The following is a 6,191-nucleotide window of genomic DNA, read 5'->3' as shown; positions in this document are numbered from 1 at the left end:
AAGTCATTTCAGTTGTGAATTTGAATACATATTCAAAACAATGGATAATTTCCAATCTTTTGCCTGCATTACCTCAGAGCTTATTCTTTCCTTTAAATCTTGTTAGAATATGTGCACAATATCCCATGGCTAAATTACATATAAGAGAAGTAAAGCTTGTCATGTGCTGTGTTGCTGTTCACTGCCAACTGATAGAAATGAATGAGCTCAGTATACAAGAAGGAGTGTGAATTCATATTTTCTTGCTGTTAAAAGGTCATTTTAACCCTGTTATAATAAATAAAACCAAGTCACCACATCTAACATGATTTCTCTAGCACAATAACGACCTTCTGTGTCTATCTTCCTTTTTTTAAGTGAAGTCTGAAGTGTTCTTCTTTTCACTCTATAGATAGATTTAAATAGCTGTAAGAGCTTCATTCACATGGATACAAGGAGTCTCATTGGTGAAATGTGATTGGAGGAGCTAACCAATAAGAAGTTAGTACGGGGCGCTCATTGGCCAATGACTGCATGGATTTGGTTGCTCTCTTATTGTCACTAGGGGAGGTGAAGTGTGGTCACACATAACATAACATTGTCATCCGTAGAGCTTCTCTGTATGTAAGGGTTATCAGAATTTAGATGCACACACCTGTGTGTGTATTTAGAGACCCAATGTATCTTGTGAACCTTGATACATTCACACAATAGCACATCACTGACCCTCAATGCTTTTCTTCTACGTCACTAAAGTAAATTGGTTTTGCTTTGCAAGGACCATCATTTTTCTTGCTGCTGTCTCCTTGGCAACCAGTTCCTGCTGGGGAGTCATTGGACACATGCTCACTCCCTCACCTGGTGATAAGGAGAACACAGTGATGTCATAAGTGTGACAAGGAGGTTAAAAATCGCCAGCCTTTGACTTATGTTGTGACCTTGTGTCAAAAGTAGGAACCGTTTGAGCTTTTGACAACAACTAGGTCTAGGTCTGTTTTTTATTTGAGAGATTTTAGCACGTTATTGATATTCAAAGATTTGGATGAATGTAAGTGATGCAGGAACTTCACTGAAGGTTTTGACCACTGATTTAAAATCACGCTCACAAAAAAACACAATCTTTGTCATTTTATTACACACAAGGCCTTCCTCATTGTATTAACTTGTACATAATGTTTTTTCATATTGAAGGTCTGCAAGCTTTGATTGGCCAAGGCCTGTCCAAGGGACAATTTGACTGACAGGAAAAGCAACCAATCACATTTAGTTTTGTGCCCTGCCATGTTTAGAGGCATGGAAATGTTCCCACAGTAACAGACCGGTGTACATTCAAGAACGTGCCAAAAGTTAACAGCAACAAAATTTTGTATGAGTTCATGTCGTGAACCTTGCATTCCTTTAAGAATTTAGCGTTCAGTGGATCGTACAGTTGCAACCGATGTAAACATGACAGCTTACTTCTTCAATCAGACTGCTTCGTGTTGTTTCTGGGCGAACCATTAAAGAATGTGATGCGCACATCTTACAGAAATCCTGTAGAATTCAACCAATCAGGTGATGACTTTGAACGTGCTGAAGAGTTTCTAGAAAAGTATGCCTTATGCATCAGACGTTCAGCCAACGTTATGTGGGCGTCACGTGACGTCTGGGGCTGAGACTGACAAATATGTGGCTGGGAAGGCATCATATTGAAGAATTTTCCCCTCCATGATTTAGTAACTTGCGCATCAAAGGGTTGACTGTGTTTGATCTATGAAAAGTAGACAGATGAATAGAAGTGGCCGGAAACGTCACCAACTAAGCTAGAGTACAGTATCTGTACAGCGATCATTCCTCATGCTGTAATTCCAGAAATCTTAGCTGTCATTGTTTGTACTCGGCACCCTCTCATCCCCCATTCTACTTTGCGCAGCACAAATGAAAAAGTACTCATGGTGGTGAAGACTTGTTTTACATTACCTAACATAAATATTGTATATATTTAACCTCTATATTACCGTGGTAAGAGACAAAAGACTTGTGTGTTTTGGAAATAACAAAGGCATAAATTAATCTTGACCTTTCCATCTGAAATAACGATTTCCTGAAAGAAAAAAAATGACTGGTTGTTGCTGCCATGGTCTGCAATGGCACAATGGCTTTGATTATGATGTAGTGACGACAGACTGCTGATTGACTCATCTACTCAAAGTGTCTTCCAAGAAAGCGATACGCACACTCTCACTTTGTTCTGTTACATGAGTGGGATACTATATTGCAGATAAATATAGTAATAAATAAATCAGCTGATGTTGCAGAGGATATAATGTAAGAATTTCACACTGGTCTTATGAGTTTAAATGTGTTGATATGCTGGAATGAAATATAAGGTAGAATGTAGTAATGACCTCAACATTCGATCATCTTCCTTGTCAGTGTGGCGCACCTCTGACACCTTTCTGAGGGTGTGCAGGACAACATAGTCAGATATTGAGTGAGGCATAAGCCTACTGTTTGTCACACCCAGCTACACCTGCTTGCGCATAGCAGAACATAATCGGAATAATACACACTAATGATGCTATCATATCATTATAGCAATTGATGTGATAAGTCATCTTTCATTTATATTTATAAATAAAATACTTTTAACTTAGTCAGTCAATCTCACACACTCGTTCTGACATTCTATTATATTTACATTATTAAGAACATTTTTCTTTTAATTTATATTATTCTAGATTTCTATTCGAATTGGGATTTCACATTGGACACAATGGGAGTCTTTGTTTCACATGTTTGTGTGGTGCTACTATACTATTGTGTGCCTCCCCCCCCCCCCGACCCAAGATTTATGTAGGTAGCACACTATTTCTCCCCTCACTGCTGATTAGAAGGGTCTCTAAGGACTGTCATAAATGTGCTCTATCTATTCTATTCTTTTCCTCTCCTCCCTCGCTACTCCTGTCTTTCTCCCCCCATCTAAAGACACGTATCACATATTACTCATTTCATTTTATTTCTATGCTTATGTCCATGGGTCTGTAGGTCATGTAATAAATAGAATCTATTGCTCTCATCTGGCCTGGGAAACAAAGAAAGGAGTGTGGCGTCGGTGTGTATGTGAGGGAGAAGGAGTGAATCTATGTTATGTGAGAGATACACATAATGGTGTTTATAAAACATGACTTGTCCCATTTTCCTTTTGTGATAATGTCAGCACTCACCAAAGGCACAGATTGTTTACAGTAGATTATTTCACTATCGTCAAGTGTATGAGCTCTTTTATTCTCTCAGTTAAACAGAGAGAATATTAAAAATAAAGTTAAAGAGAGGGATGGTTGAAGAGAGATGAAAGAGAAAACTGAAAATTTTGTTTTAGTTACAGTATTGTGGAAGGTTAAAGTAAATTATAGAAGAAGTAAAAAAACAGACACATTAATACAGAATTAAAATCACAAACTGCATCGAGTGTAAAATATTTATCTTCAGGGTAAAACAGTCCCATTTGAGTAAAGGTATTGGTATTCGTTTAGGATTCGTTAAACAGTTGTCAAGCACAGAAACTGTGCATACCAAATTCGATGGGTATTTATAAATCCGTTGCGAAGAAAATTTGCAACCTGACCTGCATCGCTTTGCCTCTCTCCTTATCTCGTTCATCCCTTGCTTCTCTCCATTGACAGTACCTCGCTAGATAGGTGTGCCTGCATTTTCTTGCATAACGTTACCTGTCAACACGAATCTAACGTTTCTTGCTTTTGGCACCGTGGCTAGAAAATCATCTGCTCATCTGCCCTCTTTTCTTTATATTCTCTCTTTGTAATCCACACTTTGTTTCTCATACAGAACTTTTTGCTGCGAGATGAAGTGGACTCACACACGCCAAAATATCCGAGGCAGTGTGTCAATGTGACTGACACAACGCGAGGTCAAATTTATTTTTTAACGTAAGAAAATTCTGTGTGCAATTACCTTAAATCTGCGGTCACACTTGACTTTTCGTTCCATTGACGCATGTGAACGTGTCAGACCTGGAAACACAAGCCAGTGCAAAGATATTTTGCATTTTGCTGCATAGCAAAGTTCAATATTGGTGAACCAATAGAAGATCAAAACGACACATCATGACCTTTCAGTACAGAAATGATAAAAATGGAGGATTCGCTCGCGCCCATTTTCGTAGCACCGTCTGAACAAATTTCGCATGCTCAATGTCAAGTCTGACTGTGGCATAAGACATTAACACATAACAATCTTTAACAGTTAACAAGACATAACATTGTATAGTGCAGAATAACCTTAGACCCCATTATACATTCTGTGGTGGTTATCATGGTTTACCCTGTCTGAAATCCTGTACAGGGCAATAAGAGAACAGATGTACTAAAAAGAGAGTGGCTTTCACAGGATTATCTCCATGTGATTGCTGCAAGCATAGTACAGAATAAGAGTTACTAAAGCAGGACTGATTATATATTATGTATAGTATGTGAAAACTAAAATGTATATCCTACATTAATAGTAAAATTACTGTTTTTGTGGCTAAAGCAACAAAGTTTTTGAGGGTAAAGTTAGATATTTTCAATCTTGCATTTGTCGATTATCCCAACCCTATGCGATACGCTGTGTTTGTGCATGTAGTGTAAGTGCAGCGTATCATAAAGTCAAGAGAGCTGTTCGTCATGTTGCTTTGAGGCAGATTATATTCTACTGCCTAATGGATAGTAAACCTGAGATCCCTCAAGCACAACCTCTCTCTTTTTGTATCTCTCTCGCTCTTTTGACCATGTCACACTATCCATTCAGCGATGACATCACCACACCACAGCCCAGTTCTCAAATCCCCTTGTCATCAATACCTCCTCAGAAAGCTTTGACTGGTCAGACCACTGCATTGACAGTCCTGGCCTCACCTGAGGAGTCACGGAGGTGAAAGCATTTATGGCATGCAAATGATTCACAGTATAATCGTCCAGGAACCTTTTTAAATGTTTTGTGTAAAATGTACTTCTCTGAACCACCTCATGCCATGCACACCTTGCAATTACTAACTGTGATTATCACGTCATAATAGGTACATTGATATACCCACACGTGAGAAAGAAGAAAATATCAAAAGGCAGGCTGAAGTGATGCAATAGAATGTTATTCAATGATATTGACAGATTTTAAATGATGCTCAGACAGTTGTCTTTAAATAATTCACAATACATTTTATAAATATAATGCAAGAAATATTAATGTCCATTAAAATTTTATAAATTCCAGCTTTAGCATGTGTGGCAAAAGGATGATTTTGGAAGCTGGTAATGATGCATCACTGGTATTGAGTCCCACTAAGGTCAAGGATGTTTTATGAGTGTGGTGACATGCCGTTGTATGCAAAAGAAGTTTCCACCAGCCTGTTATGTTGTATTTTGTCTGAACAGACAGGTTTAGTGTGCTAAATTCATGCACAGACATGCGCACACACTGGGGTGTTTTACTGTATATGTTTGGACATTTCAAAGACTTTCAAGGATTCCTAACTCATTTTATGTCCATGTGATCACCCATTCAGAAGTTCATACTGGAAAACAATTTACTTTTTCCATGTATTTATTTATACATTTTGCCTATGTTCTCTTAAGTCTATTTTAATACATGATTATACAAATCGCACTATCATTCCAGTGTGCTTCCAGTTATACCCTTATAAATTTACGAACATAAGCACTGTGTTACAGATTTTAGATACAAGATGACCCTAATGAGCTTTAAGGACACCTTGTAACTATTGAACTCTGGGTTATTTTGTGAATCAGCGTGCTGTTCCCACAGCAAACACCACACCTTAAATACACACACATACCCCTGATCCACACTATTGGCAAAACATATTTGACCTTAGAGTTATGTAACAACCCCTTGACCTTTGGGTGCAGTGGCCTATGAATGTGTCCATGTTTCAGTGGGACAGGTGGGGGATTCCAGACATTTCCTATGGCTCTGTCAGAGAGGGAAAGCCAACACTTTCTATTGGCTGTTAAACATTTCCCATATAACTTGTACATATAAGGGATTTGTGAGCCGTTTTATGGGTCAGTAGAGAATGTGTGCTGTAAAAAACAAACTGGATGATTTTATAGACATTAAACCTTAAATTGCCACATGTGCATACCAAAGTTCAATTAAGTTTAAATTAAAACTTTATATATGGACAGTGCACCATAATTCCACAGGGAATGTCC

Source organism: Barbatula barbatula (genome assembly GCF_947034865.1).
Source record: "Barbatula barbatula genome assembly, chromosome: 15".
Taxonomy (NCBI): domain Eukaryota; kingdom Metazoa; phylum Chordata; class Actinopteri; order Cypriniformes; family Nemacheilidae; genus Barbatula; species Barbatula barbatula.
This window is presented reverse-complemented; position numbering follows the sequence as displayed.